We start from the raw sequence: 15,496 nt of genomic DNA, 5'->3' as shown, positions 1-15,496 counted from the left end.
GGACATTCATAACTTTAAGACAAAGTTACTAACTACTAATGATCATGTAATGAAGACACAAACATAGATAAGCACTTAACATAGAGAAAACGAAAAACAGAGAAAGTAAGAACAAGGAATGAGTCCACCTTAGTGATGGTGGCGTTTCCTTCTTGAGAAACCAATGATGTCCTTGAGCTCTTCTATGTCTCTTCCTTGTCTTTGTTGCTCCTCCCTCATTGTTTTTTGATCTTCTCTTATTTCATGAAGGATGATGGAGTGCTCTTGATGTTCCACCCTTAGTTGTCCCATGTTGGAACTTAATTCTCCTAGGGAGGTGTTGATTTGCTCCCAAAAATTCTGTGGAGGCAAGTGCATCCCTTGATGTATCTCAGGGATTTCTTGATGATGAGCTTCTTCATGTGCCTGTTGAGATTCATGAATGTGCTCTCTTGTTTGCTCCATCCTTTTCTTAGTGATGGGCTTGTGAGATGAATCTTTCCATCTCCCATGGCTCAGAGGTGGAAGCATTTATCTTCCCTTTCCTCTTTCTTGAGGTTTCTCTGGCCTTAGGTGCCATTAATGGTAATGGAAAAACAAAAAGCTTATGCTTTTACCACACCAAACTTAGAATATTGCTCGCCCTCAAGCAAGAGAAGAAAGAATAGATGAAGAAGAAGAAGATATGGAGGAGATAGAGGGATGTGTGTATGGATGTGAGTGGTGAATGGAAAACAGAAGGGATGACCATGAATGGAGAGAGAGAGGGTGAGGTGGGTGGGGATCCTGTGAGATTCACAGATCCTGAGATGATCATGTGGGGTCCACAGATCCTGAGATGATTCTGTGGGGTCCACAGATCCTGAGATGATCCTGTGGGGTCCACAGATCCTGAGGTGTTCAAGGAATTACAACCTTGCACCAAATTAGGCATGTAAAATTCCCTTGCACACAACTCTGGGCATTCAGCGCCAGGTTGGTGCCCATTTTGGGTGTTCAACGCCCATTTGTTGCCCATTTCTGGCGTTGAACGCCAGAACCATGCTTGTTCTGGGCGTTCAGCGCCAGCTCTTCTCCAGGGTGCAATTCTGGCGTTCAGCGCCCAGATGCTGCCCATTTTGGGCGTTCAGCGCCCAGATACTGCCCATTTTGGGTGTTCAGCGCCAGAACCATGCTCTGCCCATTTCGTTTATTTTGTGACTCCACATGATCATGAACCTAAGAAAACATGAAAAACAAAAACAAAATTAGATAAATAAACATTGGGTTGCCTCCCAACAAGTGCTTCTTTAATGTCAATAGCTTGACAGTGGGCTCTCATGGAGCCTCACAGATGTTCAGAGCTTTGTTGAGACTTCCCAACACCAAACTTAGAGTTTGGGTATGGGAGTTCAACACCAAACTTAGAGTTTGGTTGTGGCCTCCCAACACCAAACTGAGAGTTTGACTGTGGGGGCTCTGGTTGACTCTGTAGTGAGAGAAGCTTTTCATGCTTCCTCTCCATGGTTGCAGAGAGAGATCCTTGAGTTTTAAACACAAGGTTATCCTCATTTAGTTGAAGGATTAATTCCCCTCTGTCCACATCAATCACAGCTCTTGCTGTGGCTAGGAAGGGTCTTCCAATGATGATGGATTCATCTTCATCCTTCCCAGTATCTAGGATTATGAAATCAGCAGGGATGTAAAGGCTTTCAACCTTTACTAACATGTCCTCTACTTGTCCATAAGCCTCTTTTCTTGAATTGTCTGCCATCTCTAATGAGATTTTAGCAGCTTGCACCCCATAGATTCCCAGTTTCTCTATTACAGAGAGGGGCATGAGGTTTATCCCTGAACCAAGGTCACACAGAGCCTTAAAGATCATGGTGCCTATGGTACAAGGTATTATGAACTTTCCAGGATCCTGTTTCTTCTGAGGCAATGTCAGTTGATCCAGATCACTTAGTTCATTGGTGAACAAGGGAGGTTCATCTTCCCAAGTCTCAATACCAAATAATTTGGCATTTAGCTTTATGATTGCACCAAGGAACTTGGCAGCTTGCTCTTCAGTAACATCCTCATTCTCTTCAGAAGAGGAATACTCATCAAAGCTCATGAATGGCATAAGGAGGTTCAATGGAATCTCTATGGTCTCTAGATGAGTCTCAGATTCCTTAGGTTCCTCAGAGGGAAGCTCCTTATTGATCACTGGACGTCCCAGGAGGTCTTCCTCCTTGGGATTCACGTCCTTCTCCTCACTTGTGGGTTCGGCCATGGTAATTAATTCAATGGCCTTGCACTCTCCTTTTGGATTCTCCTCTGTATTGCTTGGGAGAGTACTAGGAGGGATTTCAGTGATCCTTTTACTCAGCTGGCCCACTTGTGCTTCCAAATTTCTAATGGAAGAGCTTGTTTCATTCATGAAACTCACAGTATTGTTGGATGCAGCTTGCATTCCATTCAGACTCTGAGAAATCATATTGACTTGCTGAGTCAATATTTTATTCTGAGCCAATATGGCATTCAGAGTATCAATTTCAAGAACTCCCTTCTTCATAGGCGTCCCATTATTCACAGGATTCCTCTCAGAAGTGTACATAAACTGGTTATTAGTAACCATGTCAATGAGTTCTTGAGCTTCTGCAGGCGTTTTCTTTAGGTGAATGAATCCACCTACAGAAGTATCCAATGACATCTTTGATAGCTCAGATAAACCATCATAGAATATATCCAAGATGGTCCATTCTGAAAGCATGTCAGAAGGACACTTTTTGGTCAGCTGCTTGTATCTTTCCCAAGCTTCATAGAGGGATTCACCTTCTTTCTGTCTGAAGGTTTGAACATCAGCTCTAAGCTTGCTCAGCTTTTGAGGAGAAAAGAACTTGGCTAAGAAAGCCGTGACCAGCTTATCCCAAGAGTTCAGGCTGTCTTTGGGTTGAGAGTCCAACCATATTCTAGCTTTGTCTCTTACAGCAAAAGGGAAAAGCATGAGCCTGTAGACTTCAGGATCTACTCCATTAGTCTTAACAGTATCACAGATCTGCAAGAATTCAGTTAAGAACTGAAAAGGATCTTCAGATGGAAGTCCATGAAACTTGCAGTTCTGCTGCATCAGAGAAACTAGCTGAGGTTTCAGCTCAAAATTGTTTGCTCCAATGGTAGGAATGGAGATGCTTCTTCCATGTAAATTGGAATTAGGTGCAGTAAAGTCACCAAGCATTCTCCTTGCATTATTGTTGTTGGGTTCGGCTGCCATCTCCTTTACTTGTTCGAAATTTTCAATAAGGTTGTCTCTGGATTGTTGTAATTTAGCTTCTCTTAGTTTTCTCTTCAGAGTCCTTTCAGGTTCTGGATCAGCTTCAACAAGAATGCCTTTTTCTTTGTCCCTGCTCATAAGAAAGAGAAGAGAAAAAAAAAGAAGAGGAATCCTCTATGTCACAGTAAAGAGGTTCCTTATTGTTAGTAGAAGAAGAAAAGAAGAAAAAAAATTCGAACACAGATAGAAAAGGGGGTTCGAATTTGGTGAGTGATGTGAGGAAGAGATGTTAGTAGATGAATAAATAAATAGAATAAGATGAGAGAGGGAGAGGATTTTCGAAAATAATTTTTGAAAAAGAGTTAGTAATTTTTTTTGAAAAGTTTAAAATCAAAAGTTAAAATAATTAATTAATTAAAAAGAATTTTTGAAAAAGAGGGAGATATTTTCGAAAATTAGAGAGATAGAGTTAGTTAGATAGTTTTGAAAAAGGTAAGAAATAAACAAAAAGTTAGTTAGTTAGTTGAAACAAATTTTGAAAAGATAATAAGTTAGGAAGTTAGAAAAGATATTTTGCAATCATTTTTTTGAAAAAGGTAAGATAAGAAGATATTTTTGAAAAGATATGATAGAAATTAGTTTTTTGAAAAAGATTTGATTTTTAAAATCTCAATTAATGACTTGATACACAAGAAATCACAAGATATGATTCTAGAACTTAAAGTTTGAATCTTTCTTAACAAGTAAGTAACAAACTTGAAATTTTTGAATCAAAACATTAATTGCTGATGTTATTTTCGAAAATATGATGTAAAATTAAGAAAAATAATTTTGAAAAATATTTTTGAAATTTTAGAAAATAACTAAAAAAAATTGAAAAAAGATTTGATTTTTGAAAAAGATTTTGAAAAAGATAAGATTTTTTTTTAAATTGAAAATTTGATTTGACTCATAAAAACAACTAGATTTTAAAATTTTTTGAAAAAGTCAAATCTAATTTTCGAAATTTTAAGAGAGAAAAAGGGAAAGATATTTTTTTGATTTTTGAATTTTTATGATGAGAGAGAAAAACAAGAAAAATGATGCAATGTATGAAAGTTATGGATCAAAACAATGAATGCATGCAAGAATGCTATGAATGTCAAGATGAACACCAAGAACACTATGAAGATCATGATGAACATCAAGAACACATTTTTGAAAAATTTTTAATGCAAAGAAAACATGCAAGACACTAAACTTAGAATTCTTTAATGCTTAGACATAAAGAATTCAGGAATGCATATGAAAAACAAGAAAAGACACAAAACATGCAAATGCAAAGATCAAACAAGAAGACTTACCAAGAACAACTTGAAGATCATGAAGAACACTATGAATGCATGAATTTTTTCGAAAAATGCAAGATGAACATGCAATTGACACCAAACTTATAACATGACTCAAGACTATGCAAATGCAAAGATCAAACAAGAAGACTTACCAAGAACAACTTGAAGATCATGAAGAACACTATGAATGCATGAATTTTTTCGAAAAATGCAACATGAACATGCAATTGACACCAAACTTATAACATGACTCAAGACTCAAACAAGAAACACAAAAAATATTTTTGATTTTTATGATTTTCTAATTTTTTTGTATTTTCTTTTAATTTTTTCGAAAACAAAAGAAAAATTTTTGAAAGATTTTTGAAAACCTTTTGAAAACAAAATAAGAAGAAAATTACCTAATCTGAGCAACAGGATGAACCGTCAGTTGTCCAAACTCGAACAATCCCCGGCAACGGCGCCAATAACTTGGTGTTGTTGCCGGATCAAAACTTGGCACTGATGTTACCGGACCAAAAGCTTGCCGAAAACTCGAACAATCCCCGGCAACGGTGCCAAAAACTTGGTATGCGAAATTGTTACTCAGGTTGTGAATTATTGTTCGAAATTGATTCCCTGGTGATGGCACCAAAAACGGATGCACAAAACCATGGGCTAAACATATCTTCACAACTTCGCATAACTAACCAGCAAGTGCACTGGGTCGTCCAAGTAATAAAGCTTACGTGAGTAAGGGTCGATCCCATGGAGATTGTTGGTATGAAGCAAGCTATGGTCACCTTGTAAATCTCAGTTAGGCGGATATAAAATAGTTATGGAGTTTTCGAAATTAATAATAAAAGAAGGATAGAAATACTTATGTAAATCATTGGTGAGAATTTCAGATAAGCGTATGGAGATGCCTTCGTTCCTCTGAACCTCCACTTTCCTGCTGTCTTCATCCAATCAGTCTTACTCCTTTCCATGGCTGGCTTTATGCAAGGGCATCACCGTTGTCAGTGGCTACATCCCCTCCTCTTGTGAAAATGGTCCAAGATGCCCTGTCACGGCATGGCTAATCATCTGAGGTTCCCGATCATGCTGGAATAGGATTCACCCTCCTTTTGCGTCTGTCACTACGCCCAGCACTTGCGAGTTTGAAGCTCGTCACAGTCATTCAATCATTGAATCCTACTCGGAATACCACAGACAAGGTTTAGACTTTCCGGATTCTCTTGAATGCCGCCATCATTCTAGCTTACACCACGAAGATTCTGATTAAGAGATTTAAGAGACACTCATTCAATCTAAGGTAGAACGGAGGTGGTTGTCAGGCACGCGTTCATAGGGAATGATGATGATTGTCACATTCATCATATTCAGGTTGAAGTGCGAATGAATATCTTAGAAGCGAAATAAGATGAATTGAATAGAAAACAGTAGTACTTTGCATTAATCTTTGAGGAACAGCAGAGCTCCACACCTTAATCTATGGAGTGTAGAAACTCTACCGTTAAAAATACATAAGTGAAAGGTCCAGGCATGGCCGAATGGCCATCCCCCTAAAACGTGATCACAGGATCAGAATACAATCCAGGATGTCTAATACAATAGTAAAAGGTCCTATTTATAATAAACTAGCTACTAGGGTTTACAGAAGTAAGTAATTGATGCATAAATCCACTTCCGGGGCCCACTTGGTGTGTGCTTGGGCTGAGCTTGAAGTCTACACGTGGAGAGGTCATTCTTGGAGTTGAACGCCAGCTTTTGTGCCAGTTTGGGCGTTGAACTCCACTTTGCAACTTGTTTCTGGCGCTGGACGCCAGAATTGGGCAGAGAGCTGGCGTTGAACGCCAGTTTGTGTCATCTAAACTTGGGCAAAGTATGGACTATTATATAGTTCTGGAAAGCCCTGGATGTCTACTTTCCAACACAATTGGAAGCGCGCCATTTTGAGTTCTGTAGCTCCAGAAAATCCATTTTTAGTGCAGGGAGGTCAAAATCCAACAGCATCAGCAGTCCTTCTTCAACCTCTGAATCTGATTTTTGCTCAAGTCTCTCAATTTTAACCAGAAAATACCTGAAATCACAGAAAAACACACAAACTCATAGTAAAGTCCAGAAATGTGAATTTAACATAAAAACTAATGAAAACATCCCTAAAAGTAACTAGATCCTACTAAAAACATACTAAAAACAATGCCAAAAAGCGTATAAATTATCCGCTCATCACAACACCAAACTTAAATTGTTGCTTGTCCCCAAGCAACTGAAAATCAAACAGGATAAAAAGAAGAGAATATACTATAAATTCCAAACTATCAATGAAATATAGCTCCAATCAGATGAGCGGGACTTGTAGCTTTTTGCCTCTTGAATAGTTTTGGCATCTCACTTTATCCATTGAAGTTCAGAATGATTGGCTTCTATAGGAACTCAGAGTTTAGATAGTGTTATTGACTCTCCTAGTTCAGTATGATGATTCTTGAACACAGCTATTTTATGAGTCTTGACCGTGGCCCTAAGCACTTTGTTTTCCAGTATTACCACCGGATACATAAATGCCACAGACACATAATTGGGTGAATCTTTTCAGATTGTGACTCAGCTTTGCTAAAGTCCCCAATTAGAGGTGTCCAGGGTTCTTAAGCACACTCTTTTTTTGCTTTGGACCTTGACTTTAACCGCTCAGTCTCAAGTTTTCACTTGACACCTACACGCCACAAGCACATGGTTAGGGACAGCTCGGTTTAGCTGCTTAGACCAGGATTTTATTCCTTTAGGCCCTCCTATCCACTGATGCTCAAAGCCTTGGGATCCTTTTTATTTGCCCTTGCCTTTTGGTTTTAAGAGCTTTTGGCTTTTTCTGCTTGCTTTTTTTTTTCCTTTTTTTTTTCGCCTATTTTATTATTTTTTTTCTGCAAGCTTTGTTCTTTGCTGCTTTTTCTTGCTTCAAGAATCATTTTTATGATTTTTCATATTATCAAATAACATGTCTCCTAGTCATCATTCTTTCAAGAGCCAACATATTTAACATTCTTAAACAACAACTTCAAAAGACACATGCACTGTTCAAGCATACATTCAGAAAACAAGAAGCATTGTTACCACATCAATATAATTAAACTAAGTTCAAGGATAAATTCAAAACTCATGTACTTCTTGTTCTTTTGAATTAAAACATTTTTCATTTAAGAGAGGTGATGGATTCATAGGACATTCATAACTTTAAGACAAAGTTACTAACTACTAATGATCATGTAATGAAGACACAAACATAGATAAGCACTTAACATAGAGAAAACGAAAAACAGAGAAAGTAAGAACAAGGAATGAGTCCACCTTAGTGATGGTGGCGTTTCCTTCTTGAGAAACCAATGATGTCCTTGAGCTCTTCTATGTCTCTTCCTTGTCTTTGTTGCTCCTCCCTCATTGTTTTTTGATCTTCTCTTATTTCATGAAGGATGATGGAGTGCTCTTGATGTTCCACCCTTAGTTGTCCCATGTTGGAACTTAATTCTCCTAGGGAGGTGTTGATTTGCTCCCAAAAATTCTGTGGAGGCAAGTGCATCCCTTGATGTATCTCAGGGATTTCTTGATGATGAGCTTCTTCATGTGCCTATTGAGATTCATGAATGTGCTCTCTTGTTTGCTCCATCCTTTTCTTAGTGATGGGCTTGTGAGATGAATCTTTCCATCTCCCATGGCTCAGAGGTGGAAGCATTTGTCTTCCCTTTCCCCTTTCTTGAGGTTTCTTTGGCCTTAGGTGCCATTAATGGTAATGGAAAAACAAAAAGCTTATGCTTTTACCACACCAAACTTAGAATATTGTTCGCCCTCAAGCAAGAGAAGAAAGAATAGATGAAGAAGAAGAAGATATGGAGGAGATAGAGGGATGTGTGTATGGATGTGAGTGGTGAATGGAAAACAGAAGGGATGACCATGAATGGAGAGAGAGAGGGTGAGGTGGGTGGGGATCCTGTGAGATTCACAGATCCTGAGATGATCTTGTGGGATCCACAGATCCTGAGATGATCCTATGGGGTCCACAGATCCTGAGATAATCCTGTGGGGTCCACAGATCCTGAGGTGTTCAAGGAATTACAACCTTGCACCAAATTAGGCATGTAAAATGCCCTTGCACACAACTCTGGACGTTCAGCGCCAGGTTGGTGCCCATTTTGGGCGTTCAACGCCCATTTGTTGCCCATTTCTAGCGTTGAACACCAGAACCATGCTTGTTCTGGGCGTTCAGCGCCAGCTCTTCTCCAGGGTGCAATTCTGGCGTTCAGCGCCCAGATGCTGCCCATTTTGGGCGTTCAGCGTCCAGATACTGCCCATTTTGGGCGTTCAGCGCCAGAATCATGCTCTGTTCTGGCGTTGAACGCCAGACAGGTGCTTCCTCCAGGGTGTGATTTTTCTTCCGCTGTTTTTGATTCTGTTTCTAAATTTTTCGTTTATTTTGTGACTCCACATGATCATGAACCTAAGAAAACATGAAAAACAAAAACAAAATTAGATAAATAAACATTGGGTTGCCTCCTAACAAGCGCTTCTTTAATGTCAATAGCTTGACAATGGGCTCTCATGGAGCCTCACAGATGTTCAGAGCTTTGTTGAGACTTCCCAACACCAAACTTAGAGTTTGGGTATGGGAGTTCAACACCAAACTTAGAGTTTGGTTGTGGCCCCCCAACACCAAACTGAGAGTTTGACTGTGGGGGCTCTGGTTGACTCTGTAGTGAGAGAAGATTTTCATGCTTCCTCTCCATGGTTGCAGAGAGAGATTCTTGAGTTTTAAACACAAGGTTATCCTCATTTAGTTGAAGGATTAATTCCCCTCTGTCCACATCAATCACAGCTCTTGCTGTGGCTAGGAAGGGTCTTCCAAGGATGATGGATTCATCTTCATCCTTCCCAGTATCTAGGATTATGAAATCAGCAGGGATGTAAAGGTTTTCAACCTTTACTAACATGTCCTCTACTTGTCCATAAGCCTCTTTTCTTGAATTGTCTGCCATCTCTAATGAGATTTTAGCAGCTTGCACCCCATAGATTCCCAGTTTCTCTATTACAGAGAGGGGCATGAGGTTTATCCCTAAACCAAGGTCACATAGAGCCTTAAAGATCATGGTGCTTATGGTATAAGGTATTATGAACTTTCCAGGATCCTGTTTCTTCTGAGGCAATGTCAGTTGATCCAGATCACTTAGTTCATTGGTGAACAAGGGAGGTTCATCTTCCCAAGTCTCAATACCAAATAATTTGGCATTTAGCTTCATGATTGCACCAAGGAACTTGGCAGCTTGCTCTTTAGTAACATCCTCATTCTCTTCAGAAGAGGAATACTCATCAGAGCTCATGAATGGCATAAGGAGGTTCAATGGAATCTCTATGGTCTCTAGATGAGTCTCAGATTCTTTAGGTTCCTCAGAGGGAAGCTCCTTATTGATCACTGGACGTCCCAGGAGGTCTTCCTCCTTGGGATTCACGTCCTTCTCCTCTCTTGTGGGTTCGGCCATGGTAATTAATTCAATGGCCTTGCACTCTCCTTTTGAATTCTCCTCTGTATTGCTTGGGAGAGTACTAGGAGGGATTTCAGTGATCCTTTTACTCAGCTGGCCCACTTGTGCTTCCAAATTTCTAATGGAAGAGCTTGTTTCATTCATGAAACTCACAGTAGCCTTAGATAGATCAGAGACTAAATTTGCTAAGCTAGATGGATTCTGCTCAGAATTCTCTGTCTGTTGCTGAGTGGATGATGGAAAAGGCTTGCTATTGCTAAACCTGTTTCTTCCACCATTATTAAAGCCTTGTTGAGGCTTTTGATCCTTCCATGAGAGATTTGGGTGATTTCTCCATGATGGATTGTAGGTGTTTCCATATGGTTCACCCATGTATTTTAACTCTGCTATTGCAGGGTTCTCAGGATCATAAGCTTCTTCCTCAGAAGATGCCTCTTGAGTACTGTTGGATGCAGCTTGCATTCCATTCAGACTCTGAGAAATCATATTGACTTGCTGAGTCAATATTTTATTCTGAGCCAATATGGCATTCAGAGTATCAATTTCAAGAACTCCCTTCTTCATAGGCGTCCCATTATTCACAGGATTCCTCTCAGAAGTGTACATAAACTGGTTATTAGCAACCATGTCAATGAGTTCTTGAGCTTCTGCAGGCGTTTTCTTTAGGTGAATGGATCCACCTACAAAAGTATCCAATGACATCTTTGATAGCTCAGATAAACCATCATAGAATATATCCAGGATGGTCCATTCTGAAAGCATGTCAAAAGGACACTTTTTGGTCAGCTGCTTGTATCTTTCCCAAGCTTCATAGAGGGATTCACCTTCTTTCTGTCTGAAGGTTTGAACATCAGCTCTAAGCTTGCTCAGCTTTTGAGGAGGAAAGAACTTGGCTAAGAAAGCTGTGACCAGCTTATCCCAAGAGTTCAGGCTGTCTTTGGGTTGAGAGTCCAACCATATTCTAGCTGTGTCTCTTACAGCAAAAGGGAAAAGCATGAGCCTGTAGATTTCAGGATCTACTCCATTAGTCTTAACAGTATCACAGATCTGCAAGAATTCAGTTAAGAACTGAAAAGGATCTTCAGATGGAAGTCCATGAAACTTGCAGTTCTGCTGCATCAGAGAAACTAGCTGAGGTTTCAGCTCAAAATTGTTTGCTCCAATGGTAGGAATGGAGATGCTTCTTCCATGTAAATTGGAATTAGGTACAGTAAAGTCACCAAGCATTCTCCTTGCATTATTGTTGTTGGGTTCGGCTGCCATCTCCTTTACTTGTTCGAAATTTTCAATAAGGTTGTCTCTGGATTGTTGTAATTTAGCTTCTCTTAGTTTTCTCTTCAGAGTCCTTTCAGGTTCTGGATCAGCTTCAACAAGAATGCCTTTTTCTTTGTCCCTGCTCATAAGAAAGAGAAGAGAAAAAAAAGAAGAGGAATCCTCTATGTCATAGTAAAGAGGTTCCTTATTGTTAGTAGAAGAAGAAAAGAAGAAAAAAAATTCGAACACAGATAGAAAAGGGGGTTCAAATTTGGTGAGTGATGTGAGGAAGAGATGTTAGTAGATGAATAAATAAATAGAATAAGATGAGAGAGGGAGAGGATTTTCGAAAATAATTTTTGAAAAAGAGTTAGTAATTTTTTTTGAAAAGTTTAAAATCAAAAGTTAAAATAATTAATTAATTAAAAAGAATTTTTGAAAAAGAGGGAGATATTTTCGAGAATTAGAGAGAGAGAGTTAGTTAGGTAGTTTTGAAAAAGGTAAGAAACAAACAAAAAGTTAGTTAGTTAGTTGAAACAAATTTTGAAAAGATAATAAGTTAGGAAGTTAGAAAAGATATTTTGCAATCATTTTTTTGAAAAAGGTAAGATAAGAAGATATTTTTGAAAAGATATGATAGAAATTAGTTTTTTGAAAAAGATTTGATTTTTAAAATCTCAATTAATGACTTGATTCACAAGAAATCACAAGATATGATTCTAGAACTTAAAGTTTGAATCTTTCTTAACAAGTAAGTAACAAACTTGAAATTTTTGAATCAAAACATTAATTGCTGATGTTATTTTCGAAAATATGATGTAAAATTAAGAAAAAGAATTTTGAAAAATATTTTTGAAATTTTAGAAAATAACTTAAAAAATTGAAAAAAGATTTGATTTTTGAAAAAGATTTTGAAAAAGATAAGATTTTTTTTTAAATTGAAAATTTGATTTGACTCATAAAAACAACTAGATTTTAAAAATTTTTGAAAAAGTCAAATCTAATTTTCGAAATTTTAAGAGAGAAAAAGGGAAAGATATTTTTTTGATTTTTGAATTTTTATGATGAGAGAGAAAAACAAGAAAAATGATGCAATGTATGAAAGTTATGGATCAAAATAATGAATGCATGCAAGAATGCTATGAATGTCAAGATGAACACCAAGAACACTATGAAGATCATGATGAACATCAAGAACACATTTTCGAAAAATTTTTAATGCAAAGAAAACATGCAAGACACCAAACTTAGAATTCTTTAATGCTTAGACATAAAGAATTCAGGAATGCATATGAAAAACAAGAAAAGACACAAAACATGCAAATGCAAAGATCAAACAAGAAGACTTACCAAGAACAACTTGAAGATCATGAAGAACACTATGAATGCATGAATTTTTTCGAAAAATACAAGATGAACATGCAATTGACACAAAACTTATAACATGACTCAAGACTCAAACAAGAAACACAAAAAATATTTTTGATTTTTATGATTTTCTAATTTTTTTGTATTTTCTTTTAATTTTTTCGAAAACAAAAGAAAAATTTTTGAAATATTTTTGAAAACCTTTTGAAAACAAAATAAGAAGAAAATTACCTAATCTGAGCAACAGGATGAACTGTCAGTTGTCCAAACTCGAACAATCTCCGGCAACGGCGCCAATAACTTGGTGTTGTTGCCGGATCAAAACTTGGCACTGATGTTACCGGACCAAAAGCTTGCCGAAAACTCGAACAATCCCCGGCAACGGCGCCAAAAACTTGGTATGCGAAATTGTTACTCAGGTTGTGAATTATTGTTCGAAATTGATTCCCTGGTGATGGCACCAAAAACGGATGCACAAAACCATGGTCTAAACATATCTTCACAACTTCGCATAACTAACCAGCAAGTGCACTGGGTCGTCCAAGTAATAAACCTTACGTGAGTAACGGTCGATCCCATGGAGATTGTTGGTATGAAGCAAGCTATGGTCACCTTGTAAATCTCAGTCAGGCGGATATAAAATAGTTATGGAGTTTTCGAAATTAATAATAAAAGAAGGATAGAAATACTTATGTAAATCATTGGTGAGAATTTCAGATAAGCGTATGGAGATGCCTTCGTTTCTCTGAACCTCCACTTTCCTGCTGTCTTTATCCAATCAGTCTTACTCCTTTCCATGGCTGGCTTTATGCAAGGGCATCACCGTTGTCAGTGGCTACATCCCCTCCTCTTGTGAAAATGGTCCAAGATGCCCTGTCACGGCACGGCTAATCATCTGAGGTTCCCGATCATGCTGGAATAGGATTCACCCTCCTTTTGCGTCTGTCACTACGCCCAGCACTCGCGAGTTTGAAGCTCGTCACAGTCATTCAATCATTGAATCCTACTCGGAATACCACAGACAAGGTTTAGACTTTCCGGATTCTCTTGAATGCCGCCATCATTGTAGCTTACACCACGAAGATTCCGATTAAGAGATCTAAGAGACACTCATTCAATCTAAGGTAGAACGGAGGTGGTTGTCAGGCACGCGTTCATAGGGAATGATGATGATTGTCACGTTCATCACATTCAGGTTGAAGTGCGAATGAATATCTTAGAAGCGAAATAAGATGAATTAAATAGAAAACAGTAGTACTTTGCATTAATCTTTGAGGAACAGCAGAGTTCCACACCTTAATCTCTGGAGTGTAGAAACTCTACCGTTAAAAATACATAAGTGAAAGGTCCAGGCATGGCCAAATGGCCATCCCCCTAAAACGTGATCACAGGATCAGAATACAATCCAGGATGTCTAATACAATAGTAAAAGGTCCTATTTATAATAAACTAGCTACTAGGGTTTACAGAAGTAAGTAATTGATGCATAAATCCACTTCCGGGGCCCACATGGTGTGTGCTTGGGCTGAGCTTGAAGTCTACACGTGGAGAGGTCATTCTTGGAGTTGAACGCCAGCTTTTGTGCCAGTTTGGGCGTTGAACTCCACTTTGCAACTTGTTTCTGGCGCTGGACGCCAGAATTGGGCAGAAAGCTGGCGTTGAACGCCAGTTTGTATCATCTAAACTTGGGCAAAGTATGGACTATTATATATTGCTGGAAATCCCTGGATGTCTACTTTCCAACGCAATTAGAAGCGCGCCATTTTGAGTTCTGTAGCTCCAGAAAATCCATTTTGAGTGCAGGGAGGTCAGAATCCAACAGCATCAGCAGTCCTTCTTCAACCTCTGAATCTGATTTTTGCTCAAGTCCCTCAATTTCAGCCAGAAAATACCTGAAATCACAAAAAAATACACAAACTCATAGTAAAGTCCAGAAATGTGAATTTAACATAAAAACTAATGAAAACATCCCTAAAAGTAACTAGATCCTACTAAAAACATACTAAAAACAATGCCAAAAAGCGTATAAATTATCCGCTCATCAGTAACTCACTATTTCCTTCTCAGCCAGCTTCCCCCAATTTCAAAACTTCATGAACAATTATGTTGAAAATTGTTCAATTTTGGTGTTCTAGCCTTGATTTAGCTTGTGGAGCTTACTGGGTTTGAGTTGCTACACATGTGGGAGCAGTAAGGTTACCCTAATCTTAAATTTAACTATTAATCTATTAGGTGAAATTTGAATTGGTAATATATGTGTGTATTAGGTACGAATCAAGCCCATATGTATGCATTGGAAGTGAAAAGTGAGTGTTTAAAGGCTTATGGGTGATTGAAGCTTGGTTTGTGGCTGGTTTCTTTGAGTGTTGGGGGCTGTGCTCTTGCTTGTGAGGCTGCCTTGGATTGAATAAAGTGATCGGCCAAGGTATGATTTAGGTTTCGCGCGTTGTTCCGAGGGTTACCTGAAACTGTAGGTCGATCTCGGATGAGATCTTCAGTACTGGTCGGAGATGACGTGTCCGGCCAGAGCTGTTGTGTCCGACTTGTTGGACTGGCTACACTTCTGATCCTTGGTCACCGGAGGGTGGGGGTACCTGCAAGAGACTCCAATGCTTAAGTTAGCATGGGTATTAAACAGGTTTTATGTAGAATCAGAGTATGAGTTATACCTGGGTGCTCCAGTGTATTTATAGTAGTGTGGGCTAACCTTTCCGATAAGATAAGTTAGTTATCTTATCTTATCTTATCTTTGGGTGAGGTCAGCTTATCTTTAAGGGAACCGCCTTTATCTCTATAGGCTTGGACTGCCTTTGGATTTGGGT

General features: G+C 38.6%; 2 non-coding genes and 1 pseudogene across 2 annotated transcripts; all 3 read left to right on the top strand.

The window, feature by feature from the left end:
* The window catches only part of LOC107615293 (alpha-galactosidase 2-like), a 65,076-nt pseudogene that overhangs the window by 23,120 nt on the left and 26,460 nt on the right, over positions 1-15,496 (top strand).
* LOC148544038 (small nucleolar RNA R71) lies at positions 2,708-2,815 on the top strand. The gene has a single exon (XR_015900986.1). It is a non-coding gene; the product is annotated as a small nucleolar RNA R71 (small nucleolar RNA).
* On the top strand, positions 10,809-10,916 carry LOC148544037 (small nucleolar RNA R71). The gene has a single exon (XR_015900795.1). It is a non-coding gene; the product is annotated as a small nucleolar RNA R71 (small nucleolar RNA).

This window comes from Arachis ipaensis, chromosome B9, assembly GCF_059453495.1.
Source record: "Arachis ipaensis isolate K30076 ecotype BB chromosome B9, ASM5945349v1, whole genome shotgun sequence".
Classification (NCBI taxonomy): domain Eukaryota; kingdom Viridiplantae; phylum Streptophyta; class Magnoliopsida; order Fabales; family Fabaceae; genus Arachis; species Arachis ipaensis.
Note: the sequence above shows the minus strand (reverse complement) of the source record. Positions and strands in the feature narration are given on the sequence as shown.